The following is a 13427-nucleotide window of genomic DNA, read 5'->3' as shown; positions in this document are numbered from 1 at the left end:
ATGGGGAACAGACGCTCGGGTAGGCTCGCTTTCCTTTCCTGTCAACATACGACCAAGGTCCCACCGGGGTTGGTTACCCGATCTTTCTTATGGTTACTCGTACCCCAGCCGGCACCGCGGGGAGGTAGGGATAGGAGTTACTGGATAAGAGGCTAAGAATCACATTGGGGCCTGAATTACGCGTTGTCCAGTCGTTTACCAAACGGGGTGCGAAAATTTGACATTTTTTTTAACTGTCGCTAAGCACAAGACAGCCACTGCCAAAGATACGCTCAGCTGCTACGTTTAACAGTAGACAACACGCAATGACACGATAGCTAGGTGCAGTCGTGAGAGCCACGACACACGACAGGAACATTGAGAACAGTTCATTTTGTCGCACTCTCTCACAACAGTCAAAGCCACACCGTTCGCTCTGAGGTAGTGTACGTACAGATCATGTTCAAAATAAATGTTTTTCCCTTCTCTATAGAAAGGTATTAGAATTGCTGGAAAAACCGACCTTCGAACGGAGCCTCGGAGACCCATAGTGTTATATACCATTCGACTCAGTTCGACGAGATCGGAAAATGTCTGTGTGGGTATGTGTGTGCGCACTTTTCGAAGATATTTATACGCGCTCAATTTTCTCAGAGATGGCTGAACCCTAAGACAAGACCTGACATCTGGGGGGGCTGCTTTTGTTCCAAAATGGACCAGTTTCTGATTGGCTGATTTTGATGTTGCTACCTGCACATTGTGAAAAGAAAAAACGTTTGCAGGGTACGCGAGTAATGATGCCAAGTATAAAGAAAATCAGAAAACAAGTTTATTAAAATGTATAATTTTAGCTAACCAATGGAAACGAAAATTTTCGGAGAATGTTTCACTTTTTTCAATCTCATTGGTAATAAATGTTTATAGTGGCAGCACTGTGTAATTAAAATAGACATCAAGCCGTTTTTCTTTTTAGTGAATTAAAGTGTAACCAAAAAAGATTTGTTAAATTAGTGTAAACTCAAAAGTGTGTTTAGTTTTACGAGGAAAATGAACTGTTGTGTTCCAGACTGTGGTCGCACTAAGCATTTCTATCCAAACCTGACTTTTTCCGGTTTCCAAAAGATCCGGTAATACGCCAACAATGGATTCGATTTTGCGTTCAATATGAGATATTTCGTGTTTTGTCATCAAAACTAAAAAATTTGTTTTTAAGCATTAATATATAATAAAGAAATGCATTCACCAAAACATGTTTCATGTTTATTTCAAATCAAAAACCTAAAGTCTAAAAATTAGCCGATACGTTGGTATTTATTCCACAGGGCGAAAATGACGAGAAGGATGATTCGGAAGGAAGAATAAGAAGCCAGTTGTCAGGTCTTGTCTTAGGCTGAACCTATTTCAACCTATTTTTTTTTCGTAAATACGTTTATTTCATAGGCAATATACATAAGTTTTTCTTCGCCGTGGCATCCACAATACATAGTAGTTTAAACCTAATACATTTCGAATATCATATTAGTATGTTGGTACTCATTAGTTAATCTAAACACTGTTTTTATCAAGCGAGTTGCTATTTTAATTACATTAAATAAAATACATTTATTTTGTACATGATCTTATAACTATTTCAGGATTGTTTGTATCAGTTCACCACTTATATTCAATATCCTATAGTTGGCTATTGGTTGAACTCATGGAAGAGAAAACAGTTTAACATAAAATAAAATTTAAATTGGAACTCCAATGGATTTAATGAAATGATAAAGAAGTTTCATGTATGGAAGGTCACGACAAGCAAGAATGTCGCGAACTGGGACATTGGATAGTCTACCTTGGGTACGCAAGGAATTTATTAGTTGAGATCTGACATCACGAAACTCCACGCATGTCCAAACAACATGGTCAATATCGCGGTAACCTTCGCCGCAAGCACAATGATTAGTCTCGGAAAGTCCAATTCGAAGGAGATGTGCATCTAACGTGTAGTGATTGGACATGAGTCTGGACATCACACGAATGAAATCTCTACTCACATCCAGTCCCCTGAACCATGCCTTTGTCGATATTTTAGGAATAATTGAGTGCATCCACCGACCCAGATCATCTTTATCCCAAGAAGCTTGCCAGCTGGCAAGTGTTCTTTGGCGAGACGCGCTATAGAATTCGTTGAAAGCAATCGGTCTCTCATAAATTTCACCCTCAATAGCACCACGTTTGGCTAAAATATCGGCTCTTTCATTGCCTGGAATGGAGCAATGAGCCGGAACCCAAACTATTGTGATTAGATAATTATTATTCAATATGTCGTTCAGACACTGTTTTATTTTACCCAAGAAAAACGGTTCATTTTTGCCAGCAGCGTTTGAGCGAATGGCTTCAATTGCACTCAGACTATCTGTGAAGAGGAAATAATGGTTTGGAGATAATGTGACGATTACATTCAAGCTATAATGAACTGCTGCTAACTCTGCTATATAAACAGATGCAGGTTCTTGAAGCTTGAATGAGGCCGAAACATTATTGTTGAACATACCAAACCCTGTCGCTTCTTCCATTCGCGATCCGTCCGTGTAAAACATTTTCTCAGAGTTAATATGCCTGAACTTACTTGAAAATATTTTTGGGATTTCCATAGGGCGTAGGTGGTCCGGGATTCCACGCACTTCGCGCTGCATGGATGTGTCGAAAAATAAAGTTGAGTCAGGTACATTTAGGAGGCTGACACGGATAGGAATATATCTTGAAGGGTTGATTTCCTGTGACATATGGTTAAAATATACTGTCATGAATTTTGTTTGAGATCGAAGCTCGACTAGTCGTTCGAAATTATTAATTACCATGGGATTCAGCACATCACATCTTATTAGCAGGCGTGATGAAAGCTCCCAAAATCGATCTTTTAATGGAAGAACTCCCGCCAGAACTTCAAGACTCATTGTATGTGTCGAATGCATGCAGCCTAAAGCAATTCGCAAACAACGGTACTGAATTCGCTCAAGTTTGATAATATGAGAATTTGCAGCGGAACGAAAACAAACGCATCCATATTCCATCACTGAAAGTATCGTTGTCTGATACAATTTTATTAGATCTTGCGGATGAGCACCCCACCAAGACCCTGTTATTGTTCGAAGAAAATTTACTCTTTGTTGGCATTTCGTTATCAGATACCTAATGTGTCCTCCCCACGTGCATTTGGAATCAAACCACACCCCGAGGTATTTGAAAGTCAAAACCTGTTCGATTATTCTTCCCATCATATGAAGCTGAAGTTGCGCGGGATCATGCTTTTTTGAAAAAACGACCAGCTCTGTTTTCTCCGCAGAGAATTCGATACCAAGATGAACAGCCCAAACGGACAATTTATCTAAGGTATCTTGCAATGGTTTTTGCAGATCAATAGCTTTGGATCCAGTAACTGAAACCACGCCATCATCTGCCAATTGTCTTAGTGTACATGGGGTTACTAGACAGCTGTCAATGTCATTCACGTAAAAATTATAGAGGAGCGGACTGAGGCATGAGCCTTGCGGGAGACCCATGTAGCTAATTCTGATTGTTGCCAAATCGCCATGTGAAAAATGCATGCGTTTCTCTGACAAAAGGTTGTGCAAATAATTATTTATAACCGCTGGGAGTCCATGTTGGTGGAGCTTGTCTGAAAGAACATCAATGGAAACTGAATCAAATGCTCCTTTAATGTCTAAAAATACAGATGCCATTTGTTGCTTTTGAGCGAAGGCAATTTGGATGTCAGACGAAAGTAATGCAAGGCAATCATTCGTCCCTTTATTTCTACGGAAGCCAAACTGAGTATCTGACAACAAACCGTTCGTCTCGACCCAAGTGTCGAGACGTCGTAGAATAATTTTTTCGAACAATTTTCTGATGCAGGACAACATCGCAATGGGTCTATATGAGTTGTGATTGGAAGCTGGTTTCCCCGGCTTTTGAATGGCGATAACTTTCACTTGTCTCCAGTCAGGTGGAACAATATTTTGCTCAAGAAACTTGTTGAACAATTCCAACAAACGTCTTTTTGCGAGGTCGGGCAGATTCTTCACCAAGTTGAATTTAATTCTGTCCAATCCAGGAGCGTTATTGTTACAAGACATGAGTGCTATGGAAAATTCCATCATTGAAAAGGGGCTATCAATGGAATCATCATTTGAAGAAGACTCCCTAACAATGCTATGCGTAGGAACGGAATCTGGACAAACTTTCCTCGCAAAATCAAATATCCATCGATTCGAGTACTCCTCACTCTCATTTCCTACGTTACGATTCCTCATTCGTCTGGCCGTATTCCAAAGAGTGCTCATTGAGGTTTCTCTTGACAAACCTTCCACAAAATGTCTCCAATAGCTGCATTTCTTAACCCGAAGTATGTTCTTGTACTTGGTTTCTAAAACCAAGAATTTTTCAAAATTCTGAGGAGTTCCTCCTCCTCGTTTTAAAAACGTCTTGAAAGCATTTTGTTTCGCGTGTTTAGCATCTGAGCACTCTTTGTCCCACCAAGGATTTGGAGGTCTTCTGTTAGACGATGGACCAAGAAATCGTTTGGTTTGGGCTTGTTCTGCGGCCTCCAGAATCGAACAAACGAGGAAGTCATATTCTTCAAGTGGGGGAAGCTCTTCCATTGAAGTTAAGACACTTGAAATATTACTTTGGTATTTAATCCAGTCAATATTTTTTGTCAAATCATATGGAATATTAACTGAATTAGCAATGCCTTTGTTACTGCTAATTGAGATGATGATTGGTAAATGATCGCTACCATGTAAATCAGGAAATACTTTCCAGGTGCAATCTAGTCGAATTGAAGTCGAACAAAGAGATAAATCTAATGCACTTGGACGTGCAGGAGGTCTTGGGATCCGTGTCATGCTACCCATATTTAGTACCGTCATGCTAAAATTGTCGCAAATATTATATATTAGAGATGATCTGCTATCATTGTAAACGGAACCCCACATCATTCCGTGCGAATTGAAATCTCCTAAAATCAAATGTGGAGCAGGAAGGGCTTCGACAATTTCATTAAGCTGTCGTTGTCCAACTTGAGCTCTTGGAGGAATATATACCGAAGCAATGCAAATGTCCTTTCCTTTAATGTTTATTTGACAAGCAACAACTTCTATACTAGAAGTCGAAGGAATGTTTAATCTATAAAAGGAATAACATTTCTTAATTCCTAAAAGCACTCCACCATACGGGGAGTCTCTGTCGAGACGTATAATGTTAAAGTCATTAAAATTTAAGGCTATGTTTGATGTAAGCCATGTTTCGCACAAAGCAAATACATCACATTTTTGACTATGCAACAAAACTTTAAATGAATCAAGTTTTGGCATGATGCTTCGACAATTCCACTGCAGGACAGTGATTGAATCATTTGCGGCGGATGATAAATTATCCATCAAATGATACAAAACCTGAAAGAGCTGGCCATTGAGCTGATAACTGTTTCAAAAAAGTTCTAGCTATTGGAAGGAATGCTGTTATGATGGTCTTTAGAGGTTCAGAAATATTGAATGCAGCGAAAATCCATTCTACAATTTCCGAAAATTTCAGTAATCCTGTTGGTGAATGTGAAATGGAGCCCACTGGATTATTGTCTTTTCTTGAGCTAGTTCCTGGATTGGTTTGTGAATTTGACAAACCAGGAGGCACAGTTTTTGGTTTTAAATTTGGCTTTTTAGCTTTAACACGGGGATCTTTTTTTGAAGGTATAATTTTAGGTGTCTTTTTTGGTATTTTGTGGTTTGTTAATCTCCTCTTAACAGACCCTTGAGGAGTGACAAACGAGGTATCTTCACTATTTCCGTCAGAGTCAGATTCCTCTGGCTCCGCAAGATTTGAAAAACCGTTTTCGGTTTCCAAAGGGGAGACATGTATGACCGTTTTGAGCATTTCTGCATATGTGCGCTTAGACCGTGCTTTTAAAGAAAGCTTCATTTTGTCTTTACGCAGCTTAAATGCAGCGCACACTGAAAGATCATCATGAGGGCTTTCCCCACAATAAACACATTTTTCAACATCTTTATCGCAAAGATTATCCTTATGAGGCCCTTGACATTTGATACATTTGGACTTATTACTACAGTAAGTAGCTGTATGTCCGAATTTTTTACAGTTCGTGCAATTCATAACATGCGGTACGAAAAGCCGAACAGGAAGACGAATTTTATCGATATAGACATGGCTAGGCAATGCAGATCCGGCAAATGTTACGCGAAACGAATCTGAGGGACGATAAGACTTTTTTCCATCGACAATAGATGCTGAGTACAATTGTTTGCACTCGAGTATCTTAACTCCCTCAAGCATGGAGTTTTTAAAACGGCCAACTCCATTTTTAAGTAAATCATCTGCTGTCAGACTTGCTTCAGTCACAACACCGTCAATTTCTACCTCCTTCGATGGAATGTAAACTCGATATTCAATAGCAAATAATTTACAGGTTACAATATCGTTTGCCTGTTTCAAGTCGTTAACTACAACTCGAATTTTATCTCTATTAACCTTACAGATTTCTTTAACTTCAGAGAAATGTGATGTCAAATCCTTTGTAATTTGCATCAAGTTTAAAATCTTTTCTTTTTTTCGAAGATAGACTATCCATGGCCCAGTGGTACCCTGTGGATAATGTTTAGCCCTCGGAGTATTTAAACTTTTACTAGTATCCGGAATCGGATTCGGATGATCTTCCATGAGATCATCCATTACATTAAATTTTTTTTGTAAATTAATAATACCAAAATAAAAACTTATGTTTAGTAAAATTTCAGATATAAGAAATAAAAAATAAATTAAATTAAATCTACCTTGTAGCTGATGTCTCTGTTCCTTTATCGTGAAGAACGACGTGAAGCTCTTCCAACGATTTCCAATTGGCAGTCTTTTGCTGTTTCCAATTGGCAGTCTTCTGTCGTTTACTGCTATCTCAGTTGCTCTGCCGTCGTTGTGAACACCACTGCACTTGCTGTACCTGACCCCAGGTACAGTGCTTTTGCTCTTGGTGGCGATCAAATGCGATGCTTGCAGTGTAGCACCTCGCGATATATGCCGTCTCTTTTGATCCTACGCAGCGTACAAATTCTGGTACCTGGTAGATCAGCACTGGGTTGCTTTAGCACCTCTGTGCCTTTGCACCCCTTCGTCTTCGCACCTTTATGCGATGGCACCTCTGTGACTCGTCACTTCTATGCTCTCGCACCTCTGTGTCTCTACACCTCTGTGCGTATGAACGGGATGGCCTTCGTTGCTAGCTTTCCAGTCGGGAAACGCCCCGAATATTGCGTTTGCTATGGGCAGTTTAACTACCTGAAGCTTAGAATTGTCTCGGTAGCAGCCGTTAACTCACGAGCCAGTACAATCGAAACACAACCTCTTCGCTTGAATGGTTTTTACTGAATGAAATTTCAACCTATTGTCCGTAGTTGTTATAGCGATATACATAAAATATTTGTCGTAGCCTGACAAAATCGTGAATAAAGAAGCTACAGCAGAGCAACATTTACTTATGCCCGTTTGAAAGCTACTGTCGGGCCATTGATCAAGTTCGAAGATCAAACGGCTGCGACTTTTTGTTCCGGAGATAGGATGGTATAAGTGGCGTAACCGACAAAACGCGTTGTATTTATACGCGCTCAATTTTCTCAGAGATGGCTGAACCGATTTTAACAAGCTTAGGCTCGTTTGAAAGCTACTGTCGGTCCATTGATCAAGTTCAAAGATCAAATGGCTGTGACTTTTGGTTCTAGAGATATGATGGTATAAGTGACGTAACCGACAAAACACATTGATTTTTACCGCTCTTATACATATAAGGGTGCCAATATTTTGGGATCACTTCTTATTTCGTAAAGCGCTAGCGCTCAAAAGTTTAAGCTCCTCGAAAAATGTTCTCATGCAAAATTTGAGCTAAATCGGACATTCGTAAGAGGTGCTGCCCGGCGGTCAAGGTTTGAAAATTTTCGATCTTGAAAAAGCACCATTGGGGGGAGTACATGAAATTTCCAAAATCAAAAAAAAATTTTGATGCCGAAACTCTTAAAACTGCAAAAAGTCGAGATTTAGTGTCATCTCAAAACAATTTTTTTTTGAAAATATCAACTTTCTGGGACTTGATATTTTTACACAAAACAGCTCGTTGCATGCCAAACGATTTTATTATTAATCTATTTTAAAATAATAATAATAAGATATTCACATTTTACTCTCCAGCAGGCAAACATTTCACAACTCACGCGCCAATCATCGAAGATCTAGCATGCATTCCACACTATATCTAAATTTAGTTCCCCGATATCATCTGCTTCAATTGTTTGGACGAACCGAAGAACGCTTAAAAACGAAAAAAACCTATCGATCCAGTATACCAGTTTCCACCCACTATTGCATTCACCACAGCTAAAAAAGTATTGTTTAAACATCTCCACGTATTTAACATAACCAAAATTCCTGTAGCAAAAAAAAATTAAATCTATATATATATATATATATATATATATATATATATATATATATATATATATATATATATATATATATATATATATATATATATATATATATATATATATATATATATATATATATATATATATATATATATATATATATATATATAAAATATTATGCACCAAACCTCTTTAAATAAAAATCAGATTCAATTGTGCCTTCAGCCGGGACAGTTCGTATTTAAATAAAAAACTAAATCAGGCAATCCGTGAGTTAACTTATATATAACACTAATACATGTAGATCGTTTGTGTGATAAGATTAAGCCTGATTGGCCTACTTTGAAGATAGCTAGTAAATTATCATTGAATTTATTAAGTCAAAAATTCCAGTGCACGACATTATCTCCTTTTACTCTACTGAACAATTTCTGAACTATTTTTTATGCGTTATTGCTTCTTACAGCCCAAGCAAAGATATTGTATCCGATTTTATCACAAGTCGTTGATTGAAAGTGGAATAGTGTGCATATAGCACTATATAGCACTTCGAGCCAAAGTGCGTTGGATTCCTTATACAAGAATCCCGTATCGTCGTTACTAAGTTGCGATATTACAACTTTGTATGGGGATTTCGAGAATGCTACTCTTACACTATCAATACCAATGGATTCACTAGTATGTTATGGCCTGTCTAATCACTTTTGGAAGGTTGCCTATCTAAAAAATAAAATAAAAATGTTCATAACAAAAACCTACGGTAGCACTGTTAGTTCCACTACGAAAGGGCCTAACTACAAATGACAGTTTCATTTTGTTTACTTTTTCTTTGACGATTAACCGAACTCATTCTATATTTGACACATTTCTCTTCCAAAACTTCAAGGTAAAACTACAAACTTTCGAATTATATTGACCCTTTTGTCGTGGGACTATCGATATAATGAATTTGACAGGTCACATAAATAGGAAATCCACCGTCCCACGACAAAAGGGCGAAACTGCAAATGACAGTTTCTCTTTATTTACTTTTACTTTTACGATTTACCAAACTGATTTTAAATTTGACGCTTTACTCTTTGCAAAACTTTCAAGGTAAAACTACAAGCTTTCGATTTATATTGAAAACTTTGGAGAATTTGCAATAATGGCTCCGTAATAATCAAAAGAGAAAGAAACAAAGAGAGGCTCTCATTTGCAGTTAGGCTCTTTTGTAGTGGGACAAACGAAATTTGACGCTGACGTCACTCTATTCACATCCTCACTGATTCGAACTGCATTTGCTTTGAATTCTAATATTTATCAATCGTGATATTTGAACCAATTAGTTCTTCGACTATTACAAAACAAAGTTGCAAATACAAATCATCTCATTAATTTGCAAATATAATGACGACGCACTTGATTGCCTTAATAACGCTTTATCTTTCAACCGATGCGTTCATTTCTCACAAGGTTTCTGTTGAGACTACGCTGACATTGTGTGGTCATCGACCATCAGTAGTAGTTTGTATTAGAGATGAAATCACTTCCTTTTACTTGACGATTTATTTGTTAAAATTAACACCTGCAGCTTCTCAGATGCTCCGTTGACTAATTCACGTTTCAATTAGGACCTGGCCTGAAATAAACGATCGACCTTTCCAAACTTGCTGGTGGTGGCCATCGTTAATCGCGCCATATTTTTTCGTTCAGTTGACAGTTTTACACGGGACAATGCTGCAAATCGGAAACTTGACGGCTTTAGTAATTCGTACCCGTATCGATTGATTTGGATGTTTCACGTCAATTGAGCTATATTCTGTTCAAGTTGTGAACAACCTGGTGTGTGGCGCGATCGAATTTAACAAATATAAAAAAAAATCCGGGAAGTGTTTTTTTAGGACATTTGTAATGACGTGTAAGATACCGTGATAACTTACAGAGGAAAACATGACACGTGTTTATTTCAATTTTGATTCATTATTTTGTTGAGGAGTTATCGTTAAATATTGATTGATTGTTTTGAATTAATTACCGTTAATCAAAAATAGTTATTCTATCCAAATTTTTTAATTCGTGTTTTTTTTTCAATGCTAGACAGACATATTTTTAGAAAAAAAGTTGTTTGAATGTGTTCAAATAACACAATATGGATATCTAAAATAAGCTTGGTTGGTATATCTGTGAATCATGGACTCTGGAGGTCTTGCTCAGCTCGTTCTTTGGTATTGTGATGTTTATCTGATGTTGCTTAATCTAGCTTCTCTTATATACTAAGACTAGCAATTTATCGTTCCGGTATGCTACATAGAACAATGACCACTAAATGTGACAAAAGCTGAAATCTGTGCAGCAAATTTCTTGTTCTTAAATGATGATGATCTATTGTAGTCTCTGAATGTAATGAGTCATGACTCAAGGTTTAGGAAGTCTTGGAAAAAGATATCTAGTAGTTCCAAAAGCGATTTCTAAGATATAAATAAATCTGTTTTATTAAACCTAGTGTCATCTGAAACCCCCAAACTTTCGATTATCTCACGATCAATGTGGCGTCTCGATCTCGGCCTATCAGTTTTATCAAAAAGCGAAGGAGTGAAGAGGATAGCAAAACACGAAGCACGACGATTGCCCGAATACGCTACAGGACCGATCTTAACTCAATAATGTCGTTGAGCTCAAAAACTGAGGCGGTGGATGCGAGTGGTGCAAACTTGTTCAATGGCGGCCGATCGCTGCACTTCGATTGGGCCGATATCGTGCTCAACCTTTCCAATGTGTCTAGACAAAATTGACTGGGTACGTGCAAAAAAATTAATAGTAGAAGTTGGTGATTGCGATTGGTTGAAAATCGATGTATGATTTAGGACCCCTTAAAGGAACAAACCATATGTGCTCGAAACGATTTTACAAGCGAGTCTTCAATGTGTTTACGTTTCGTTTTGTACTCATCAGTGCAAACCTGTATCGGCCAGAAATAGTCGAAAACACGTTTTCGTTCGACACGTCAGTATGGACAAAAAAGTGTTCTGCAAATAGCAGAAACTTTACGCCTGCTTAGCGGTTCAAATTGAACTGCCGAGTTTTGCATTAAGCAGTTCAATTCGAACTGCTATGTACTGAGGAGTCAAAGACAAAACGTGAACATATTATTAAACAAAAATAAATATTTAGCGAAGTTGAGTAGTTGAATACTCGTTAAAAGTCGTTAATCGGAGTTAATTTTAGCGAAACAATCACCCAAGGAATTCGCCCCGGGCGCAACATTTGAAGGGGGCGGCAAAATCATCTTTGGGACCTTTTTCCTTTTTTTTGCTCTCCGAAGATCTTTGCGGATTTCCGGAATTTTATGTTTTGCTCTCTAATCCAACGATGGGGGCGGCAAAACTCTTATTTTGTCACGGGCGCCAAATTTCCTAAGTACGCCACTGCGTGGAATATTGGAGTGCTATCCATGCACTTCATAAGCTACGTAAGCTATTCTTATCTTTCTTGGACGTTGAACAAGAAATAATGATTCAAGTTCAGTACATAATAAAGCTCAAAATATTTCCATATCAATAAATTTGTGGAACAATGAAAGAAATTGACACTGTATGCCTAATTGGCTGAAAACTGGTTGAATGAGTCCACGTTGATTTAAAAATGTACACTCGGTCAAGATAAGCTCACGCAAATGAGCCGTAATAAAATTGTTTAAATAACAAAAAACTCCAATTATAACTGACGCAATTTATTACAAGGTTGTATATTGTAAACCGGACTAAGGTTTTTGTGGATGATTTGTGGTGAAAATATCTGATTTAAGATGAATTCACGTAAAATTACATTTCTGTATAAAATGTTCAAAACGACGTATGTAACAATGAGAGATTCTCTTTGTTTACTTTCTCTTTCGATTATTGCGAAACATTCCTGCTTTATTCGGTAATTTCTTCAGTGCAGATTAGAAGATGATAGCTTTAGTTATTATTATCGGTAAATAATTGGAGTGAAGGATTGCTAACAGTACCGTAATAATCGAAAGAGAAAGTAAACAAAGAGAATCTCTCATTGTAACATACGTCGTTTTGAATATTTTATACAGATTTACCTATGCTCTGCACGTACAGAAGAAAATATTTTGTTAATTTACATCTAATTTCATGCACATATTTGGTGCAGGTAATTAAAAATTTCTTATATTTCTGTACGTTTCAATATAATTTAGACGCAAAAGTAAGCGTACAATACAATATACAGTTCTATTCATTGAAAATTCAATGCAATTCAATTTAGTATTGCATCGATGATGGTTTTCAATCAAACTTCAACAGTTCAACCCATGTCTATTTCATGTTACTATTGATTTGCATGTCGTGTAAATTTCATAATTTCTTTCTGTGTGCAACTAACACACACGAAGTACATAGGGGATAATGTTTGGTTTTATTTGAACAGCTCCGTATTTACAACTGTGATCAAGTGTCCGAAGATTATTTAATGCATTATAAAATAGAGCAGGTATGAAACAGGTTCTTGGTAGTCTGAAACGATACAACACTGAGCTTAGCTCTAGGAATTCCCTCAGGCTCCAAAACATTTTATTGCAACTGCTGTATTCCGCACATTTGCCGTCCAAGGTAGTTCCTTACACCCGTGGGCAGAAGATTGTGACTGCGATGTAAGTAACCACAACTGCAACTGCAACACATGACATAAACACATCACACAACCTGAGAATGACGATCTGCAGCTGGCTTTTAAGTGAACACTTATTATCTTTGCTTTTGATATTATTTACCATACAGACGAAAAACAAAAAGTGAAAGTTGAAACTGCAACTCAGATGCATTTAGTGTCGAAGAATTGTATGCTCATATCGGGATTCGATCACCAAGGTCTTGGTCACGTTGTTGTTATTGATGCAGATGATGCAGATACATACTTTTAACACTGAACTAAAAAGGGCATTTTAACCTTCGAAGATTACTACGGGGAGTAATTGTGTGCGAACTATAG

Source organism: Malaya genurostris, chromosome 3 (assembly GCF_030247185.1).
Source record: "Malaya genurostris strain Urasoe2022 chromosome 3, Malgen_1.1, whole genome shotgun sequence".
NCBI lineage: Eukaryota > Metazoa > Arthropoda > Insecta > Diptera > Culicidae > Malaya > Malaya genurostris.
The sequence above is the reverse complement of the archived record's forward strand: the minus strand, read 5'-3'. Positions refer to the sequence as shown.